This window comes from Monodelphis domestica, chromosome 4 (assembly GCF_027887165.1).
Source record: "Monodelphis domestica isolate mMonDom1 chromosome 4, mMonDom1.pri, whole genome shotgun sequence".
In the NCBI taxonomy this organism is placed as follows: domain Eukaryota; kingdom Metazoa; phylum Chordata; class Mammalia; order Didelphimorphia; family Didelphidae; genus Monodelphis; species Monodelphis domestica.
Window position 1 is genome coordinate 286,299,028 of NC_077230.1, and position 24,653 is coordinate 286,323,680.

At 34.9% G+C, this 24,653-nt stretch overlaps 1 non-coding gene across 1 annotated transcript; it reads left to right on the forward strand.

Moving 5' to 3' along the window:
• The first annotated feature begins 20,440 nt into the window (after positions 1 to 20,440).
• Positions 20,441 to 20,547, forward strand: LOC130454101 (U6 spliceosomal RNA). The gene has a single exon (XR_008911785.1). It is a non-coding gene; the product is annotated as a U6 spliceosomal RNA (small nuclear RNA).
• The last annotated feature ends 4,106 nt before the right edge of the window (positions 20,548 to 24,653 follow it).

Consider the following 24,653-nt stretch of genomic DNA (forward strand, 5'->3'; position numbering starts at 1 on the left):
GCTTGAAAAGAGACCTTGATGAAAGGATAGATACATTAACCCCACTAAAATGCAGAGCATATAGGATCCATCAAATCCTGAGTATATCATATATAGGATATTGAAATAAGTTAACTGATTAAGGCTCAAAGAGTTAATGCAATGAGCCAAGAATACTAAGTGGAGAAACCTGAATTTACTTGACCTTTTAAATGAACACTCATTCTCCTATTCATTCATGCCAGAATTTTCCTTTCTCTTTCTCCCAAAAGGTAATTGGAACAGACATTCTGATAGTCTCATTAAGCACAGAAAAATGTTCAGTTCATCATATACAGAAGATGATCCTACTGACCAACCATTAGTAAAGGTGTCCTCTGATTTGTTCTCCTACCAGCAACGTATTAATTCTGATTCACCCATATTCTTTCATCCAGCCCACCTTGGGACAAGGAATACACACTTACAACAGACCTGACAGGACTTAAAGAAAAAGCACTGTGGTATAGGGGGGAAATGCCAAATTTAGAGTCAGAGTCTATATGACCTTGAGTAAAGTCACTTTCTTATACTGCACTTAAAGACTAACAAAAAACCTTACATATATCATTTCATTTGAGACTTGCCTGTGAGGTAGATACTATAGGCATTGTTGCTCCCATCTTGCAGTTGAGTAAATTGAGGCTTGGAAAGTTTAAATGGGCTGCTCATGAGCTTATTAGGTGCTAGTTGACCTGAAGTCAGGAAGACTCATCTTCCTGAGTTCAAATACTGCTTCTGACTCTGGGCAAGTCACTAAACTCTATTTGCCTCAGCTCTTCATCTGTAAAATGAGATGGAGAAGGACATGGCAAACCAACCCAATATTTTGGCCAATAAAATCCAAAATGGTGTCACAAAGAGCCAGACAAGACTGAAACAACTGAACATCAACAACATGGATACACAACTTCCTACTGTTACTAGGATTCAAACCTAGGTCAGCATTCTAGGCATTATACCATACCACCTTGTAAACTTTCTGATTATCACTTTGTGAGTTGATAAAGTGAGGGTGTTGAAATAGAGAATCTCCAAAGGCCCTTCCTGTCATGATTTTGTGGTTATGGTTTATATTCATAGTATGTGGAGCCATGCTGTCCTATATGGGAGATTAAGCTTACAATTTTGCCTTTACTAGCAAACAATTTACATTTACATTTCACTTAAAGTACCCTGATACATTTCACAACTATCCTTCCTTCCACTTATATTTGAAATATATTGAAAAAATCAGAAAATAGCTAAGTGACAGTGCATAGAGCACTGAGCCTTTAGTCAGGAAAAACTGAGTTCAAATTTGACCTCAGGTACTTATTAGCTATGACCTGGGTAAATCATTTAAGCTTCTTTTGTTTTTTGTCCCAATTGCCTGGACTGTAAAATAAGGATGATAATAGCACCTACCTCACAGATTTGCTATGAAGATCAAATGAGATAATATTTATAAAGCACTTAACCTAGTTCTTGGCACATAGTAGGATCTACAAAAGTGCTTATTACTTTCCCTTCCTCTGCTAAGGCTTTTGCTTTTGTGCAAACAGAATCAGAAAGGGTCTTCTGCTACACAGAGATATTTCTTTTTCCAAGAACACTCCTTCCGCCTACCAATGCAGGCTTTCAAAAACATTGGTTCTTCTTTCCTGTGAATGAAAAGTGGGAGGAGGAGTATTCTGAGTGACAATGATGAGAAAGAGAAAGGAAAAGATTCCTTTTATTTTCCTTTTCCTGCATTCTTAAAGAGGCCAATTGCTCTAAAAATTTCTTTTTTATGGAAACACTTCACATTTTTTTCTACAGTGCTGGGTTTTTATGATGGAGCAGTATATTAGAACCCCTTTCTTTCCCAGGCTACTTCTTTAGAAAAGTACCTAGAAACTTACTGATTTCTACACTGTTCTTGTGATATCTATTTTCTCTCCTCCCTGTAATGTTTATTGTATCCAAGTACTTGGAAGGCATCTGTCCTCAAAGAGAATAAAAAGAAAAAAAAATCCTCATTTTTCTCAAATCTTTGACAGTCTTAGACCAAGCATTTGGGAATAGACATGACCAAAATGCTTATTTCTAATACTTGATTTGTAAGCATACATAAATCTCTTCCTGAGTGTTCTCCTTTTAAACTCTGCATATAACATGACTGATGGAAATTGTCAGTGTTTGGGGCACTTAGCATCAACTCTTTTAAAGAATTGTACCAGAAACTCTACAGTCTCAAAGTTCTTGATAGTATTTCTTAAAGTGCCTTTTACCTGAGACCTGTACTAACACAAAAAAATCCAAAACTTCTTCAATCTTTAAAATTCCATTAACTGTAACTCTTTATTAACCAGTACTTCCCTTAGTGTATAGTACAATACCTAATGTTCATGTCAATGACCTTGAAGAATTAAAAAATGTAATGCCCTATCAACTATGACAGAAAAACATTATTACAACATTTTGAGTTTTATTTTAGTATCCAGGCCACTACATTGTATTTTAATTATTGTAAAAAGGTATATATGATAAATTTATATTAACTGTTGAGATTTAATGTGGCATAATGGAAAAAACAAAATGCTTGGATTTTAATCCTATTTCTGTCACTTGCTATATATGAAATCTCTGTCAAGTCACCTAAATTTTTAGGGTTTAGTTTTGACATCTGTAAAATGGGGATAATCATATATATTTATATATATATGTATATATACTATATATCTTATAGGAAAAGTCAAATGTTCAAAATGGGTTTTAATAATAAAATATTATATAAGATTCATTTTAGTAGTAGTAATTAATGTAATTAATTAGAAAAATCTCATTCCTTATTATGTAGGATTACTATTGATAATAATAAGCATTTTATAGTGCTTTAAAGTCTAAAAAATACTTTACAAATATTATGTAATTTTATCATCACAAAAACTCAGGGAAGTAGATGTTATTATCAATTTATTTTACATATGAGGAAACTGAGGCATACAAAACTAAAGTCACTTGCCCAGGGACACATAGCTGTTAAGTAGGAGGGTATATTTGAACTCCAGTCTTCCTAATTCCAAGTGTAGCACTCTGTTCTTGTGATTGTTATCATATTGTGTGTGTGTGTATAGTATGCATTGTATATGTATTGTATATATATAGTATGTATTGAATATATTTTATGTATTTGTTATAACCATATATATGTGTGTATGTCTCTGTGTGTATGAATACATAGGAACATAAACATTCACACATGTATCTTTCTCAAAAAAATTTAAAGGACCATATAGTTCAGGACAAATTTTTATTGTGGCCATGTGTGTATGTTTTATAAGAAACTCCTTTTATCAAAAGTCATGAGGCATAAGTAGAAGCAAGAATTATTCTTATTTTACAAATGAGGAAATTGAGGCTAAATGAAGTTAAGCAATTTAATGAGACAGATTCCAGTCCAGAATCAGAAGCATGGTACCCTATCCAAGGTTTTCCCATTCAATGATGTCACCTCCTGCCCACCCTTCTGCTAGCTCCATGATATAGATGTAAACATTACCAGCTCTAAAATGTGATCTTGGTATAGCAGACAAGTGGAAAATTGGCCATTCAGCTAAACACTGTAGAAGGAAAGCAGGCTGCTGGGTGAGTTCCATCATTTATTACCATGCTGGTCCTAAATTTTCACACCTAATTAATCAAGCTCACTCTGTAATCACTTTTCTGCATGTGGCGTTGGTGGAGTTTACAGCTGCACTCTTAATGAGCTGCTGTTTCTTTTGACATTTGGAAATTTAATCTGGAAAAATGATTCAATGACTTGTAAAGACCTTTTGTTGTGTATGTTTATCCATGTAGCCTTCCAGGGCTCTTCAAGCAAACGAGGGACAGCTTCACTTTCCATGCTGTTCCTATTAATTGCTGGTAAAAGGCAAGCCAATTTCTATGAAGCTTCTGCCCAAATGTATACTATATCAGGGTCTAGAGAGTAAATGATGATTCGTGTTAAAGTAGCATATCCACACCAACCTTTGCTCTTACTTGTTGAAAGATGCTACCTGTAGATTTAGGTGTCAGAGTAAAATATCATTATTATCCATTCCACTTTCAATTAGAGGTCATCTCAACTTGGGGAGATAGAGTAATATTCTTACTGAGAAGGGAAAATAAACTATAGAATTTACAAAAACATGGTAATTGTTGGGGGAAAAGAATAATAGAGTTTTTAAAATACCCTATCTTTCATTTTTCACTGAGCATTAACAAAACATGCATTTGTGTAACCTTTGAACCAAAAATAACCTCACGGGGTCTGTATCCCAAAGAAGTAAGAGAAAAGGGAAAAGGACCTACTTGTACAAAAATACGTTTAGCAACTCTTTTTTTGTAGTGGCAAAGAATTGAAAACAGTGGGATTGTCCATCACTTGGAGAATGGTTAAACAAGCTGTGGTATATGTTTGTTTGTATCATAAGAAATGATAAGGTAAGTTCAGGAAAACCTAGAAAGGCATTTGAACTGATGCAAAAGGAAGTGAGCAAAAACAGAAGAACAGTGTGTACATTAACAGAAATTTTATATAATAATCAGCTGTGGCGGACCAAACTGTTATCAGCAAAACAAGGTTCCATGATAATCACAAAGGATTCATGATTAAAAAAGCAAAAAACCATATCTACAGCTAAAGAAGGAACTGTTAGAATCTGATTGCACATCAAAACATGTCATTCTTCACTTTTTCTTAATGAGTTTTTTCATTGCATGTGATTTGTGTCTTTAGTCCCAACATGGGGAATATGGAAATCTGTTACATAAAAGAACCTATATAATAATGACAACCTCTAGCAGATTATTTACTGCCTCAGGGAGTAGGGGGAAAGAGGGAGGAAGAGAATATGAATCACAAAATGCCAGAAAACAATTATCAAAAATTTGAAGTATAATTGGAAAAGAAAATTCAACTTAAAAAAGGAAAGTGAAGAAAGAAATTAACTTGTCCTAGAAACCCAGCCTTCTGACCCCAAAAAATAAATAAAAATAAAATAAAATATGCATTAAGGCTCTGAGATTTTAACAGGGTAAGGGACTTCCTCCATTAGTAAATCTGGAAACTCATCTGTGCCTTAGGTGAGTGCTAGGGATTTGTCTGAGTTATAAGGTGGTTAAATGGCTTGTCACCATTAACATAGATTGTAAGTGTCAGAAGCAGGACTTAAGCAAAGGTCTTCCTCACTATAAATCTTATTCACTGTCCCATATTGCCTCTTTTGTAGAATACAATATGAAAAAAAAATAATGCAGTCAATTTAATTTGTTATTCTTTACATGAAATAAGTCTATGGTTGGTGGAGAAAAAAAAGAAGCAAAAGAGAAAACACACATGTAAAAGCTATATTACTCTGAGTATATTCTGTAATGATAAATGTATACATTGCCCCCATGCCAAATAAAGTTCTATGATTTCTCATCATTTCATATGGAGATGATCTTAGATTATCAAAGATTATCATAATAATAATAACAGTTATAATATCACCTTAGATTTTAGAAATTATATTCAAATATTATTTCATTTCATCATTACAAGAGCCCTAAGAGGTATTACTATTTTTCTCATTTTAAATGTGGGAAACAGAGGAAAAAATTAAGTGGCTTTCTTGGGGTCACATAGCTAGTATCTGAGGATAGTAGATCACAAGCTCTGGAAAGTCCAACAAAACTAGAAAAACTTAGAATGTGGATCTGGGAACCAAATGTCTTTCTCTTCCCAAGACCATCCTGGATAAATTCAAAGAGAATCATCATCAACATCAATTGGCCAAAAGGATATTAATTTTATTTGGCCTCTGTTAATACATGAAACTAACTATTCTAATAGGGGTTTCTATCTGCATCAGTTAAGGATGAACCCATAATGACATAATAGAGTCACATGAATCCTTTCAGTGTGCAGATTATGGTTATAGGCACTGGGAGATATACAAAATCTTATATAATAATGGTTTCTGCCCTTAAAGAGCTTATAATCTAGTAGACAAATGGCTCTGACATGCAGGATTACAATATACAATATTACATTAAATCATTCAGAGATTACAAAACAAAGGGCTATAGTCAATATGAGAGAATAAGTCATTACTGTCTTAGGTGGATGAATAAGACTTCATGGAGAAGGTGATATTTGAAAAGATGAATCAGAGATCAACAAGTAAAAAAATGGAAAGGAGGGGAATTCTAGGCATGGGAAATAAAATAAGAAAAAAAAGAGTGGAGCTATGAAGACACAGTGAATATATGGGGGCAGAGTTGTCTACTCAACCTAAAATGTATGACATATAGTAATATGAAATAAGACTAGAAAGGAACATGGCACCACATTGGAAATGGCTTTTAATGCCAGGAAGAGCAAGTTGAACTGTGCACTAGGCAGACAATGAGGATATTTTAACATAGAAATCACGTGACTAAATATAAGCCTAAAAATTAAAAAAAAGAAAATTTTGGTATCATTATGAAAGAAGGATTCCAAAGGGGAGAAAGTAGCAGTAGAAAGAACTGGAAGGAGGCTATTGCAATAATCTAGTAATTAGGATGGTGATGTAAATAAGGAAGAAGTGAATAAATTCAAGGAATGTCACAGTCAATCTTCAAAAGGCAGAGGAAATAATGAGAGAATCAGAAATTCTTGACTTCTTTCTAATTAAGAAAGAACTGTTTGCTTAAGTAAAAAATATAACAACCTTAAGTTGAAATCACCTCTCTCTTTTAGAATATGTGGAAGAGAGGGAAGCTAGATATAGTGTGATACATACCCTAAACAGAGTTGGGGGAGTCAATTTTTAAATAATTTAATCATTCAGAAAAAAATAGATAGGAATCCTTATCCTAAAATCAAAATTCATGCTCCCCACAGTTGTTAAACCAATATTCCTAAAACATAGGTTTAACCTATTCAAAAAGATCTAGTGGCTCCCTCTCATACAATTATAGAATTATCTACTCTAATGCATACTGAAAAGTGGTTACCCAGCTTGGGCCTAAAAACTCCTAATGCTGAAAAATCAACCCCCACCCCCATTTCTACTACCAAGACAGCCAATTCTAATTCTGGATAGCTAGGGAATTTTCCTTTTTATCAAGCCTAAATTTGCCTCTTTGCAACTTCCACCCACTATTCCTAATTCTGACATCTGGGACAAAGCTGTACAAGTCTGATAATTCTTACGTGTGGTATTCCTTCAAATACTGGATAGAGAAATCATATTCCCACTAAGACTTCTCCAGGCTAGCATTCCCAGTTAGCTCAACCAGCCTCACATGGTTAGACCTGGAGTGTCTTCACCATCTTGGTTGTCTTCCTCTAGACCAGTGATGTCAAACTCAAATAGAAACAGACTCCTGTAGGCTGAACCTTGACTTAAAAAAGGACAAATATTATCAATGATGTATTGTATTTTTTTTGTTAAACATTTCCCAATTACATTTTAATCTAATTCAGGCAATATGGGAGTTTTGCAAGCAGTATGAGCATTTGGACTAGAAGTTTGACACTTTTGCTCTAAACAGTCTCTGGCTTATTACTGTCCTACCAGAAACACAGCAGGCAAAAGTGAACACAGGGTTCTAGATATGACCTTGTAATTCAGGATACAGTGTGCTATTCGTATTCTTGGATATTATACCTCTGAATTCCACCTTAGAACATATTAACTGTTAGCTATTATATTAAATCATTGACTAATAATGGGATTGCATGCTACAAAAATCTCCAGATTATTTTCAGACAAACTTTACTTTTCAAATTAATTTTAGAGCCTATTTCTAAAACCTTAAATCCATATCTATTAAATTTCACCATAATGATTCCAACCAATATTATTGCCTATCAAGATCTGGGTGAAGTTTTAAAGTCTATAAGACCTATAGCATTAAAATCTGGCAGCAGTTGCATTATCAAGCTGTTGGTTTCAGTGAATTTGCTCTAAAAAGCATTCTGTAGATAGGGCAATTGCTTATGGATTATTGTAGCCAATTCATTTAATAAGATTAATAAATAATTTTTTCTTGCAAATATCATGAAATTCACAATTTCTCATAGTTTTTTTTTTTTTTGCTCACAAACAGCAGATATTGGTTTGATTTACTTGGTTCTATATATTACCCTACTTTCCCCCTCTCACCCACTGAGCCAACAGACCTGTCAAATTAATTGGTTAAATTATTAAACCACATTTCCCTATTTTCTTATTCAGTTTATCAGCTGACTAAGGGCTGCCTCCTTGGCCAAACTATACTTTATTTGCTAAAAAGGGAAGAAACCACAATAGAAAAAATGAAGTTGAAAGATCAAAATCCACTTATACCTCCCCACCCCTTGGATGCCCATAAGCTCTGTGAGGTGTACTCTCAATATAAAAGTAACCTGAAGCAATCTCCAAGGGGAAGAAAATAGTCTAGACAGAATTTTGAAATCATGCCACCTATCACAAAATAAAAACATCTTGGATGCCAGTCTTTGATTTACAACTAAGGAATTTAATTTCCACTTCTGTCAATTTTTGTCTCTTTATAAACTTCACATTCTAGGACATCTTCCTCCATTTGTGAAGATCTTTGCTAGGAGACAAGGGAATTTTCCCCGTGAGTTTTTGACTACTGAAGGATGCCCAGACATAGCATACTTTGAATTCATAAAGGCGTTTGACACATTTTCTCATGATATTCTTGCAGACAAGATGGATAAATACAAGTTGAATAACAATACAATTAATTGAATATATAACATAGAGAAACATACCCCAAAGTTGTTCGTTAAATGAACAATTCCATCTTAAATGGAAGTTTCTAGTGGCATGTTACAATTTTCTATCTTCAGCCTTGGATCATTCAATAATTTTATCAATCACTTAGAGGAAGACATGTCATATTTATCAGATTCCATATGACAGGAAGATAGGAAAGATGACAGAATAAAGATGTAAATAGGCCTGGACAGGGTGGAACAATGGACCAAGTATGACAAGATAAAAATTAATAGAGATGGATACAAAGTTTTTATTTATTTAGGTTTTTAAAAACTACTATATTCATAAATGATATAGCTTTTGGCCAAGATGGCTGCCTGAATGGGAAGCAAAACCACTGAGATCATGCATATCTATATTATACCAATAAAATCCTGAAATGCACAACATGATGAATAATGGAGAAAGTCCAGTGAGAAAGTATAGTAATTTATCTTGCTTCATGACAACACATGACATCAACCAGAATTGCACAGACAATAAGAAAGGGACAGACAAGTAGAGTTAATGTCATTATAGAGTAACTTCTTAACATAACCAGAAATATCCAAGGACACATGTAATAAGGCTCTGAATCAGAGAAAACAAAAACATATCCACCCCAACTGATATAAAACATTTGGAGAAAAGTAGAAAAAAATTTAGATGGTAAAATAGGCAAACCTTACCTATGCAATGGAGACCCAAAGATGGCAGAGAAAGTATATAGACCCATCTGATCTCTACGAATTACTCTCCAGAGAACTTTGATATAATGTCTCAAAAAGAATTCTGAAGTTGCATAACCCACAAAAAGATGTGATGAAATAATTTTTTAGCCCAAAACAACTTGGAAATCCAGCATGAAAGATCTACTGCACCAGGGGGGAAATGGAACACAGAGCAAATGCCAAATTATACCCTACTGAGGCAGCAGGCGGAGCTTAGTCAGCAGCAAAGGCTTCTGGAGCTCTCAGTAACAGATGGCATTGGGGGGCATGAAATTTCTCAGAAGGAGATTACTAGTGTCTGTCTACTGGCTCTAAGCATTAAATTCTTATTGAATTGGCTTTAAACAGACTCAGGATGCAGTCCTGGGTCATTGTCTCAGGGTGAAGAAAAACACTAGCACACATCAGTGCTTGTGGCCCCAGGAGCCAAGTCATAGATCCAAAGTGGAGAGAGAGAGAGTGGAGTCTCTGCAGGATGGGCCTGAAGAACCATCAGATCTCCCCTGATCATAGTGATGAGCAATAGTTCTCCATTTCCGATGAGAATGGATCATAGGAAAACAATGAGAATCAGTGGGCTTCAACTGCAGTGAGAAAACAATTAAACCTAGGAATACATTTCTCAGGATGAAGAGTGCTTGTGGTGACTCACAGACCAAGAGCCCAAAGCTAAGAGAGAATTATATGCCTTATATCATACAACCTTACTGAGCTCACTCTGAAGTCAGTACCAAAAACAGAGCCTGAGGCTTGGAACAGCACTCCCTTTACTAAAGCTGCAACTTTAACAACTTTTTTTCTAAGTTAAAAGAAAAGAAAAGGCTTGGAAATGAGAAAACAACAAAGAAAGGAAACTCAACATATAAGGTTATTTCTGTGATGGGGAAGACCAAAACACAATTCAAAAAAAAAGACCAAAAAATCAATACTGTTGCATTCAAAGTCTTCAGGAAAAATATAATTGATCTCTAGCCCAAAAAGAATTAATGGAGGAACTTAAAAAAGATTTTAAAAGTTAAGTAAAAACTAAATGGAAGGAAAATTGAGCAAAGAAATGAGTGACACAGGAAAATCATGAAAAAAGAGTCAATATTTTGGTAAAGGAGGCATTAAAAAATCCTGAAGAAATTAATACCTTAAAGGACAGAATGGGCCATTTGGTAAAATAGGCACAAAAATTAACTCAGGAAAAGAACTCTTTAAAAAATAGAATTGGCCAAATAAAAAAGTATAAAAACTCACTCAATAAAATAATGCTTAAAAGATCATAATTAAAATTAGAACTAAATTAGATATAATTTAAGGTAATAAAATTAAAATTAAATTTTAAAAATTAAAATAAAAGTCAGAATTAAATTATTTTTAATTGGCCAAGTAGAAACTAATGGTTCCATGAAACATCAAGAAACAATTAAAAAATTCAAAAGAAGAAAAAAATAGAAGAAAATGTGAAATTTCATTAGAACAACTGACATGGAAAACATGAACACCATGTTCAAAAGAAGAAAAAGAACTTAAGATATCATCCTTCAAGCAACTAGCAAGGAAAACTGCCCTGATATTCTAGAATCAGAGGTTAAAATAGAAGTCAAAAGAATCAACCACTCTGCTCCAGAAAGGGATCCCAAAAGGATAACTCCAATAATATTATAGCCAAATTCTAGAACTCCCAGACCAATGAGAAAATATTGCAAGCAGCCCAAAAGAAAAATTTTAAATCTCATGGACTCAAAAGCAGAATAACATAAGATTCAGCAGCTTTTACATTAAAGGATCAGAAGGCCTGTAATATGATATTCCAGAGGGAAAAGGAACTAGAACTTCAACCAAGCAAAACTGAGCATAATCCTTTAAAAGCAAAAACAGGTATTTATTGAAATAGAGGACTTTCAAACATTCCTGATGAAAAGACCAGAATTGAATAGAAAATTAGACTCTCAAGCATAAGATTCAAGAGAAACATAAAAAGGCAAACAGGAAAGAGAAATCAAAAGACATTCAATATGTTTACATCCCTACATGGGAATATGATTTTGGAACTCCTAAGAACTATCATTGTTGGGGGCAACTGAGTGGCTCAGTGGATTGAGAACCAGGCCTAGAGATGGGAGATCCTAGGTTCAAATCTGGTTTCAAACACTTCCTAGCTGTGTGACCCTGGGCCAGTCACTTAACCCTCATTGCCTAGCCTTTACCACTCTTCTGCCTTAGAATCAATATGTAGTATTCTTGATTCTAAGATGGAAGGTAAAGGTTAAAAAAAAGAACTATTATTATAAAGGCAGTTAGAAGTAGCATACACAGATGAAAAGGCAAAAAAGTGAGTTGAATATGATGGGATTGTAGCTAAAAATAAAATAAAATTAAGACATGACAAAGAGAGATGCAATGGAAAAGTGAGGAGGGGAAAATAGAATGAACAAATTATCTCTCATAAAGGAGGCATGAAAAAACTTTTTTAGTGGAATAGAAGAGGGAGGAGGTGGGGAGAGGAGCACATGAACCTTACTTTCATTGGAATTTGCTCAGTGAGGGAAGAATATTCACAATCAAATGGGTATAGAAATTTCTCTACCCTACAAGAAAGTTGGAGAGGAAGGGGATTAAGAGAAAAGGTATGGGACTGATAGTGAAGGCAACTAAGGGAATGTAGTGGTCATAAATTATATGTGGAAATAGGATGGAAAGCAATATGTAATAATCATAATGGTGCAAAATATTTTTATAAGTCTCTCTATAAAGGACTCATTTCTCAAATATAAAGAGAAATGAGTCAAGTATATAAAAATACAAGTTATTCCCCAATTGACAAATGGTCAATAATATGAACAGGCAGTTCTCAAAGTAATCAAAACTCTCTACAGTCAGGCAAAAAATAAAATGCTCTAAATAACTACTTATTAAAGAAATGCAAATTAAAACAACTCTGAGGTACTGTACCACCCCTATCAGATTGGCTATTATGACAGACCAACCTAGAAGGGGATGTGGGAAAATTGAGTTACTAATACACTATTGGTGGAGTTGTAAACTAATTCCACCATTCTAGTGAGTACTTCAGACTATGCCTAAAGGGCTACAAAATAGTATATACCTTTTTGACCCTTCAATACTACTAAGAAGTTTGTAACCCAAAGAGATAAAAATAAAAAAGAGCAAGGACCTATATGTACAAACATATTTAAAGCAGCTATTTTTGTGAGGTCAAAGAATTGGCAAGTGAGGGGATACCCACTAATTGGGGAATGGATGAGTCCTTTATAGTATATTATTTTAATAGAATACTGTTGTGCTTTAAGAAATGACAAGCAGGAGGAGCACAGGAAAAACCTGAAAAAACTTACACAAACTAAAGAAGAGTGAAGTAAGCATAACCAGGAGAACATTGTACAGTGACAAGAATATGGTACAATGAACACCCATGAATAACTTGACTATTCTTAGCAATACAATGGTCCAAAACAATCTCAAAGGATCCATGATTTAAAATTCCATCTGCTTCCAGAGAAAGACCTGATGGAGTCTGAAACCAGACCATAGTAAACTTTTTTCATTTTCTCCAATAATTGTTTTTTGTTAATTTCCTTCCATAAAAAAATTAATGTGGGAAAGCATTTTACATGATTGCACATGGAAAATTTCAATTATCATCTCCTGGGATAGGGAGAGAGGGAGAGAAATTGAAACTCACAATTTTTTCTAAAACATTAAAAACTGTTTTTACATGTAATTGATGGAAAATTAAATTAAATTTTAAAAAATAAATGAAAACCTTCAAAATTAGAAGAGATAAAACAGATCAATGACTCCATGAAACAGCAAATTTTAAAACTTTAAAAGTTGATAAAAACAAAAAAGAAAATGCAGGATATATAATACAAAAGACAATTGACTTGGAAATCAGCTCAAAGAGACATAAATTTGTGAATCACTCCACTGATAAACTATGATTTTTAAAAGTTTAAAAATCCTGGACAAGAAATCACAAATGGACACTACCCACATCTTTTAGAAGTATGGGGCAAAATAAAAATACAAAGAATCCAAAAACACTCCAGTAAGTAACCACAAAAGCCAAAATCCAGAAGGTCCACATCAAAGAAAAAAATACTGCAATTGTTTTGAAAGAAGCAGTTTGAGTATCAATAAACCAGTCAAATAACACAAAACCTGGCATCTTCTATTTCAAATGAAAGGATATCTTAGAATAAAATATTTCAAAAAGCAAAATATATAAACTTGCAAGACACAGATAACTTACCCTGAAAAGCTAAGTATCATCATGTAGGGTGAAAAAAAGAGGAGTTTTTGACAGATTTTCTCTTTTTATTTAAATTTATTTATTTGTTTGTTTCATTAAAATACTCAGATAATTCTCTCCCTTCCATGTCTCCTCTCATTTGAGAAGGCATAATTTGAAAAAAAAAAAAGATACATGTATATATTAAATTATCATCTTGCTTGTTTCTATTTATCAGTTCTTTCTCTGGAGGCAGATATGCACAAGACAGTCTTCAAATAATATTTCTCTTACTATATATAATATTCTCTTGGTTCTGCTCTTTTCACTCTTATAATTTCATATAGGTCTTTCCATATTTTAAAATTCATCTCTCATCATTTCTTAAAATACAGTAGTATTCCATCACAATTATATGCCACAATTTGATTAGTAATTTCCCAATTGATGGGCATCTTTTTTAATTTCCATTTCTTTGTCACCACAAAGAAAGTTGCTATAAATATTTTAGAACATATAGATTCTTTTCCTTTTTCCCTGATCATCTTCAGAAATAAACCTTCTCTTGATAAAAGTATACAGTTTTATATCTCTTTGATCATAATTCCAGATTGTTCTCCTCTATAGTTGAATCCATTCAGAGTCCCCCTATCTATGTGTTAGAGTACCCATTTTTCATATGCCTTCCAATACATATCTCATTTTGTGCTTTTATCATTTTAACTAATCTGATAGGTATGAGATACTGTCTCAGAGTTATCTTGATTCAAATTTATCTAATCAATAATGACACAGAGCACTTTTTCTATAGTTATGCATAGCTTTGTCTGTTCAAAATTGTCTGTTCTTATTTTTTGACCTTTTATCAATTGGGGAATGCCTGATATTCTTAGAAATTTGTCAAAGTTCTCTATAAATTTTATTTATGAGAAGCTGAGTGTTTTAGATTAAAATACCAGAACTGATTAGGAATGTTAAAAACAAATATTGGCCCTGATTTATTTGGGCAATTAAAAGAACTATATGATGATGTTGCATCAACATTTGAATAAAGGGAGAACAAACAAGGGTCCCTTTGGATGTTAATGTCTTTAAAAAATATTGAGAGAGTAAAGAAAGAAAAATAGGGGTCCTGTAGATGAATTGTTTCTCTTTTTGGAAAAAATAAGGGATGGTAAAGAAGAAATACATTAGTGTAGAAAGGAGAAAGAAGGGAATGGAGTTTGGAGTTCTCATAATCAAGGAGAGTGAGCAGAAGATTATGCAAACATGGAAAAAAGGGGTGGAAGGGGCAAATGAATCTTGCTCTTATTTGAAAGAGACAATGGGAGGTTGAACACACATTTTAATATTCTAAACTCAAAAGGAGAAACAAATTGGAAGAGGCAAGAGTAAGATTAAAAGGGAAGAAAATGTAGGGAACACACAAAACCAAACAAACTTCCTAATGCTGAAAAGGAAATTAAAAGGGAGGAAAAGTAAAGGAATAGAATCTAAGAGAGTGCTTTGGATAACCTTAGAAAATTGAAAAAAAATACTGAACAAATTGTAGTGTCTGAACATAATAGCATAACACTGTGCTATAAGAAAATGAAAAACAGATTATTTTAATAGCTCCTGGGATGCATTAACTGATGCAGAAAAGAAGTGAGCAGAACCAAAACTTATACAATGATAACAACATGGTAAAGAAAAATAACATTGAAAGACTAAAGAACTCTGATCAACATAATAACTATGTCTTCAAAAAAGATATGATGAAGGATGTTACTCACCTCTTGACAAAAATGATGTATAGAAAGTACAGAAACAAAAATGTTGAGACAGCCACTGTATGGATTCATGTTGCTTGACTATACTTATTTGTTATAAGAGTTTTTATTGCCTTTTCTTTCCTTCAGTTCTCAAAACAACTGTTCAATTGAGGAAGCTATTATTATTCTCAATTTACAGCTAAGGACATTGAAATTCACTGTAACTAAGTAACTATTCCCCCTAGTAAGTATCTGATGCTGGATTCATTGGATCACAGATTTAGAATCAAAAGGGATCTTAGAGACCAAATATCTAACCCTCTCTATTTTACATTTAAGAAAACTGAGGAATAAAAAAAAATAAGTGACCTGCCAAGGGTCACATAGCTAAAGTATTAAATACTTAAGTAGAATTTGAACATAAATTTTCTTAACCACACATTTAGAACTCTATTTGCTACACCATGATGGCATTAATAAAAAAAATAGTGTCCAAAACTAAAGAGATACTTATCCTACTGTACATTGCCTGAATAAGACCACTTCTGGAATGTTGTCTTTTTTTTCCAATTCTTGTTTTCATGTTTTTAGAGGGGACATTGGCAAATTGGAGTCTATCCAAGGAAGGGGAACCATGATGAGAAAGGAACACAAAGTTCTGTTATATGAGGAAAAGCCAAAAAAATAGGAATATTTAGCCTGGAAAATAATATACTTAGATGAAACATAATAACTGTCTTCAAATATTTAAAGGATTGTCACATAGAGGTGGAATTATACTTATCCAGTGTGGTCCCAATGGGCAAACACAGGGCAAACAGAATAAAAGAAGGCATATTTTTAGCTAAATATAAAAAAGAAATTTTTAACAATTTAAACTCTCTAAAAATGAAACTGACTGGGGCAGCTAGATGATTCAGAGGATAAAGAGTCAGGCCTAGAGGCAGAAAGGTCCTGTATTCAAATCTAGATTGATATCTCCTAGCTGTGTGATCTTGGTCATTTAGCCTTAATTACTTAACCTCTCTTTTGCTTTGCAACTGATAGTATCAATTCTAATATAGAAAATAAAGGTTATTAAAAATTAATGATAGGAAATAGACCCCCCCTTAAAAATAGTGAGCTCCCTTTCCCTTCAACTATTTAAGCAAAGATCAAATGACCACTTGTCTAGCATATGATAGAAAGATTTTTAAGCTATAGGGCTTGTAGAATACCTGACTGAAACAGTCCCTTCCACTTCTGAGATGCTATGATTCTACTGAGCCAAAACCACTTCCATTTAAGTGATAAGTTTCCTTTCAGGCATTGTCCTGGCACAGTCCCCAAATACAAGAGGAATAATGATAGCAAACACAATTCATTTTGTTTCTGCCTCCCTCTCATCACAGCTTCCCCTCCCCTTTCCCAACATTTCACTCACCCACCCAATCAAGGAAACAGGAGTTAAAACCATTACTGGCTTTGGTCTTCAAATCCTGATCTGCCCCAGGAGAAATTAGTCACCAAACAGGGACTATAGAACTGTACCAAGGAGACTGCTGGAGCAGCTGTGCATCATGATGCTAGTGACTGCAGCACCGTGTATGCTGCTCTGTGGGTATTTTTTAGTCTCCCCTAACAGCTCATGAATTTTATAAACTAACCTCATTGTAACCAAACCATGAAATTGCACATTTAAACTTTGTCAACAAAGACTTTGAGGAAACTAATATAGCTTTGCCTCATCTGTAGCATCTCAGGCTCAGCTCCAGAACCCAAGAAGAGAACACAGAGCTATAGAGCTAGGAAGCCTCAAAATCTGGGCTCCAAGAAACCAGATGTAGATAACAAAGGTCCTTGTCCAATCACCATCCCCAGGGACCAGACCTAACTTCTTGGAGCAGAAACAGAAGTAGACATTCTACTATTTCTGTACCAAGGATTCCTGGGGACAGAAAGCTTCCAAGCCCTACATTCCAAAAGTTACTATAGCCTGTCCATATCTGAGAAAGAAACTCAAAAGGAAATGGAAGAAAAAATCAAGCTGGTATGGGAATTCCTGTCAGGCTATCATATATTTTGTGAAAAGTATTTGCAACTTGGGGCACCTAGGTGACTCAGTGGATAGAGAATCTGGCTTAAAAACTGGAGGTCCTGGATTGAAATCTAGACTCAAGCACTTCCTAGCTGTGTGTCCCTGAGCAAGTCATTTACCTCCAGTTGCCTAGCCTTCACTGCTCTTCTGTCTTGGAACTTATATTTAGTAGCAGACAGAAGGTTAAAGATTTTTTTTAAAAGAAAAGTTATTTACAACTTGAATTCCTCCTTTCCTTCCAGACCCCAACTTTATAAACATGGTGCTGAAAGAAACTTTAGAGGACATCTAGTATAACTCTTCATTTTTTAGATGAGAAAAATGAGGGTCAATGAGGTTAAGAAACTTAATTAAAGCCTCATGAAGAAGAGTAACAGAGTGAACCCAGATCTTCTTTTACTTTAATCTATAGAGCAAAATGAGAAATAATTACTAAAAAGGAAGGACTGAGAAGCAAAGTGATATTGAAACAATCAACGTTTACTTTTTAGACACTTACTTTGTGCTATTTGCCAGGGATACAAACACAAAGAATTGGACAATCCCTCATATTTTTAATATGGGAAAGAGGAACCTACAGAATATGCATGTATATAAAGTTGAAAAAAATTTTTAATTCAGTATATATAATTTATTTGAATACAAGGTAGAATCAGGAGAATGGGCAGTTCAAGAAAGGCTGCATGCTTCATTCTTTTTTTAAAAATTTTAAAACCTTATTTTCTATGTTAGAATTGATACTAAATATCGGTTCCAAAGCAAAAGGTCAGTGAGAACTAGGCAATTGGGTTAAGTGACTTGCCCAGGGATACACAGCTAGGAATTATCTGAAGCCACATTTGAACTCAGGAACTTCCCATCTCCACTCTTGGCTCTCTTTCCACTGAGCCACCTAGCTTCCCCTTAAGTTTTGTCTTAAAGAAAGAGAGAGGTTTTGAAATAGAGGTAATAATGGAGGACTTTTTAGGTATGTGGGATATTGTGTAAAACCTGTTAGACTTGGAATCAAGACGAACTGGGTTTGAGTCTTGCCCCAGATGCTAACTATATGACCCTAGACAAGCTAAAATTTCTCTGACTTAATTTCTATGGCATAAGAAACTCAATGGCATTCAAGGTCCCAGATCTAATTGTATAATACTTTGAATTATGTAATGGACACATATATACATACACACACAAGAGAGTCAATTGTTGGACTAAATTCCTAGGTACCACTGGATCTGGCCAATATACGGTTACATCTCTAATTGGCAGCCATTCCTAATGAACTCCTCCAGTGTGCCAAATTCTCTATTTGGGGAGGCCCAGAAAGAAGGTCCTTAAGTGAATGAACTGCTAATTCATCTCTAGGTTAGGGGAGAAAGAACTGCACTGCTTCATTTGCTTATTAGAAGGGTGGCAGCCTCCTGAGATAGATAGGGTGCTGGATGCTGCCAGCTGGTAGAAGAGTAGGGGAAGTCAGTCCTCAGAGAACCTTTGATGATGCCAGGTTTTCACTGACACAAAACAATGGATGAGTTGTTCCCTTATATAGGAAATGAGTCACAGTTGAGCTATATGTCAGGAATAAAGCTCTAGCCCCCAAACCACCCCCTTAGTCTTTTGCAGCTCTAGCAAAATGAACCACTGGAGACTCTAACAAATGGAATCAATTTATTCCAGAAATTCATCAAATGAAAGATCATGCCACTACTACTTCCGTGAGGAAACCATTACATTTTAGTTCTCTTGGCCACTATCTCCTCTGAGCTCTATAAGTACATAAATAGTGGATATTGGTTTAGATGACCTCAAAGATTCCAGTTCTAAATCTAGGAAACTATGGCTTTCTATCTAGGTTGTCCAATTTAGATACATGGGGATGGACCCTATGAACTCTATGATGTTTCCTGTCACTAAATAAATAGATTTCCATTTTCAAAACTAGCTCTGGAGGTAGATTAATTCCTACTAGTTCTCTGCCTATAATTTGGGTAGTTGTTACTAGATGAATGATGGTAACTCAAATTAGGCTGTATAATTCCAACAGTTATGTTCTCCCTGGTTATGGATAATGAGAAAGAATATGTATTAGCACACAAATCATGATCGCATAGTGTTGCAGAGTTTGGCACCATTGGTCAATCACTAAACATTTATTAAGCACCTACTATGTGCTAGGCACTATACTATGCACAGGGGGATACAAAAAAAAGGCAAAAAAGTCTGTCTTCTCAAATATAAATATAGATACATACATATATACATGATAGCATTAATGGAGATTAGGAAATGTTACTTGTAAAGGTAGGACTTTAGCTGAGATGTGAAGGGATTCAGGGAAGCCAAGAGGGAGAGCTGAGGAGAGAAAGTAGTACACACTTAGGAAACAGGCAGTGAAAATCCCCAGAGTAAGATAGAGTGCCTTGTGTAAGGAACAGCAAGATGGAAGGTCATTGTCAATGGATGACCAAATACTGGGGTGGAAAAACAAAAGGGGGAGAGAGGAATAAGGTAACTGAAATAAGATTGGAAAGGTAAGAAGATTGTGACTGGATTAGAATACCAAAAAGAGATTTTTATTTATCATCTTTGGGAGCTTCTGGAATTTATTAAATGTGTGGTTGATGCAATCAGATCTGCACCTTCACATCAGAAGACCTGGGTTACAATACTGTTTTTGACCTACTCATTGTATAACCTTGGGGAAGTCATTTAAATTTCTTTGGGTTTCAATTCTCTCAGCTGTAATAGTATAATACTGTTATCTTCCTTACCTGTAGCACAATGATCAAATGAGTTAATGTAGGTGAAAATAGGATGGATCACCAACATAAAGAGCTACCTTAAGTAAAAACACACTATAGAGCCAGATTTAAATATATTATGTTGTGCTTGCTTTGGCAGCACATATACTAAAATTGGAATGATACAGATAAGATTAGTATGGCACCTGCGCAGGAATAACATGCAAATTTGTGAAGCATTCCATTTTTTTGGGGGGTGGAGTCAGAATGAAGATGAAAACAAACAATTTTTCAATTTTTTTTAGGTTTATGGTTGGGGGGAAGGTTTATGAAATTACTCACAAAAACAAACAATATGGAAATATATTTTGCATGATAATACATGTGTAACCCAGATCAAATTGCCTGCCAACATTGGGAAGGGGGAGGGAAGAGGAGGGAGGTAAGTTTGATCATATAACTTAGGAAAACTTGTGTGGAAATGTATTACATGTAATTGGTAAAATAATAATAATATATATTATAAAATAAATTAAAATAAATAAATAGATTATATTCCATATTCCACTACATGCCCTCTCTGGACTGGAGATAATGCCATGGAGAACTCAACTCTTTCAGCTCTGGAACTCCCAAGCTGAGGGCCATGTTATCCTGATTGGTGAGTGCCTCTTCTGGCCCAGTATATATCTAAGAAAGCTCCATCTTCTTGGCTATCTGTCCTGCCATCATCAGTGTTCTCTTTTCATCACAAGTTTCACCCTTCCTTTCTCCCAGCTCTAGAACTATAATCAAATCATTTCTCCCATTGATCCTGAAAAAAATGTGTTGTCAATTCCTTTAAGAACTCATTCACCATTTGTGTGAGTTTTCAGTCAAAATACTCTTCCATACTCTTCCCTATATGTATTGTTTTCCCTCATTAGAACATAAGCTCTTTAAGGGAAAGCTTCACTTTTGCATTTGTTTTCCTAGAACTAAGCATAGTTTTATGCATATAAATAGCTCTAAACATGTTTTATTATTCAATTTAATTATCTTCTCCCAGTAATACTTATCATTTAAATTAAATTAAATATCGTTATCGATATTTACTCAATAAAACCATAACTAGAACAAGGAGACCAGAGCTTTAGCCCAGAACACTAACATCTGTTGAAAGGGCATGCTTCTTTCATAGGGGAGCTGCCATCACCATGATTTGGTTGGCAATTTCATTAGTCCTCACCACCACAGGATGTAACTGCTTAGCGGCTGTCCCCCTTAGAGTCCTATCATCATGATGCCCCTCTTAATTCCCATTAGCTCAAGGACTAGATACCCATGGGAACTGCCACACCCCAATCTACCCATACTTTTTTGGTCCTCCACACTGATGCCATGTAACCTCTTCCCCTTCCACAGCTGATTCTGACCCAAGCACAATCATTTCTAGTTATAGCTGTTTGTTTAATGTAAGTCTGGTTTCCCTTACTATGGGCAAGTAAAGAATATTCATTCATCCTAAATCCCTTCCTGAGTTCAAAACTCCTCTTGCCTGTCCTAGTAATATGTCATGCTTTGGCTTAGGAACGGCACAGCCATCACAGCATGAAAGCTACCACTTTGGCCTCTTCCCCCTACTTCAGGAATCAACAGAATTTAAATAGCTACTTACAACTTATCCAAGAGACGGCACTAATTACTTCCTATCCTGTTCCTCTTAGAGTAGTCCCAACTCTAACTGTGTCTTTCAGTGCAAGAGATTGTGCTGAGAAAATCCAAAACTTGCACCATGTGCTATTTCTACCCTTAACAACTATCTATATCTGAAGAAAGCCTAATGATTGGGCACATGTGGCCAAACCCAAAGCTCTGCCATTCACTTGTTGGCAGCTATCTGACTGACTCCTACAAGGAAACAGCAAGCCTCCCTATGGCTAATTTTGAAAAGTAAAAATCAGTGGCAAAAGTCTCATTCCCTTTAGATTTTATTCTCCCTGTTTAATGCAGGAAGGTACTAAGGGCAGAAGAGTCTCTCATCAGCCCACCTCTTATAATCCTCAATTCAGACACCTTTTTTTTTTTCCTGAAAGAATTGAAAGTTATCTTACCACTTGGCATATGGCACAATGAGAAAGGTACTGTGAAGCTGAGAAAGACATCTCTGAATTCTGCATTGCTACACAATTGTCACTTATTCAATAAAGCACAGAAAGATTTAATAGTCTAGCACATTCTATAAGAAGTTGGCAGAAGGGATGTGGTATCAAACTTCAGACCAAAATGAAGATCTAAAGTGTTATAGTAGGGTCTAGTCATCTCCACAGCTCTTCTGCCTACACTTAGCATAAAACACAAGCTGAGCAGCCCTGACAAGCCCAGGTAAATGTTACATGACACAATAGAACTGGCAGCAATGCCATCATGAAATGTGTCTACTCTACCAGCTGGGAGCCATGGTATGATCCGGGAATAGCCCTAAGTTCTGAAATAAGGATGTGGAGAGGCAGACTAGGCAGAATCCCAAAGCCCCTGATAACCAAATGAAACAGAGGTGGGGCAGTCCTAAACAATAATGACTTGAAGAGTGGGTTCAAAAAAGATGGACAAAGTGAGGTTTTCTAGGCTAGAGCAGCCACAGCAAACAACAGATCATCTTCGGAAAAATGTGGATGGTCAGCAAAGGGATGGCTTCTTGTAGCCAAAGGAGTTGGATTGATCAGGAGATAAAGAGGCCAAATTCCAAAAAAGGATAAACTCTGAAAATAGCAGCAATAGCTACAAAACGAAGGGGAATCTTGACATATGAACAATGTGGAAAGAACTGTTGTTCACGCATATATCTTTTCTGCTACGCTATACTAGAGATCATAATCACAGACCATAGCATTATCTTTAAGCATGAATAACAACAAGGTCAGTAGATATAGAAAAATGTGGATATATAAGTACATGGTATCAATATATATATGTACAGATATATGTATGTATGTACACATATGACACACCTATACAGGTGTATGTAAATATATGATGATATAAAGAAGATGTTTGTAGATAACTTTTCAGCTTAAAACTGTCATGACACATCCCCAAAAAGATATAAAGAAATATTAATATCCCAGAGAATCCATGCATCCAAAATGCTCATGAATAGTCTAAAGAATAGCAGAAACTTGGAGTCAGAAGAGACCACAGAAGTATCTGTTCCAACCTGTACTTGACCAAGAATACTTTTTATTCTATCCACCTCCAGAGAAAGAACTGTTATAGTCAAAATATAGATCAAATCATACTATTTTTTCACATTGATTTATCTGTTTTTATTGTGGGGTTTGGATTTTATATGAATATTCTCTTACAGCAATGTCTAATATGGAAGTATGTTTTGCACAATGATACATGTATAACTCAAATCAAATTGCTTACTGTCTCTAAGAGGGGGAAGGGAGGGAGGGAGGATGGGAGATAATTTGGGTATTATAATGTCAGAAAACATACATTGAATATTATTATATGGAATTGCCAAAATAAAATATATTTTTAAAAGAATACTTTCTGACCTACATGAACTGATGCAGAGTGAAATAAGCAAAACCAGGAGAACATTATATATAGTAAATGAAACATTGTGGGATGATCAAATGTGATTGATTCTGCTATGCAATAATGCAATGATCCAAGACAACTCTGAGGGACTTTGAGAAAGAATTCTATCCACATCTGGAGAAAGAATTGTGGGAGTAGAAATATAGAAGAAAAATTATGATTCGTCACTTGTTTATGTGGCTATATGATTTGAGGTTTTGGTTTTAAAAGATTATACTCTTACAAAAATGAATAATATAGAAATGGGATTTGAGTGATAATATATGTATAACCCAATGAAATTGCTTGTCAGCTCTGGAAGGGGGACAGGGAAGAGGGGAGAGAAACAAGAATCATGTAACCATGGGAAAATCCTAAAATAAAATAAAAAGAATACTTTCTAAAATATGTCCAAAAAGGGACTATTCACCTACTATTTTAAGATCTCCAGTTAAGAGACCCATAACCTTTGGCAGTTGTTTTTTCTACTTTTAGATAATTCATCACTATTTCTGTCATATCAAACCCATATTTGCTCCCTACTTCTACCTTTTAGGCTAAGCAGTATCTATCTATCTATCTATCTATCTATCTATCTATCTATCTATCTATCTATCTATCTAATCCTTCCTCCTCATGACAGTCCTTTAAACAGCCATCCTATCCAAGGCCAAGCTTTCTGTTCTATCTATTGACTTGGGTTCCATTGACCAGTCTTTGTATGCCATAGTCTGGAGTCCCTTATTTATACCAGGCACATAGTAGTTGGTAGATGAGATGACCCTTG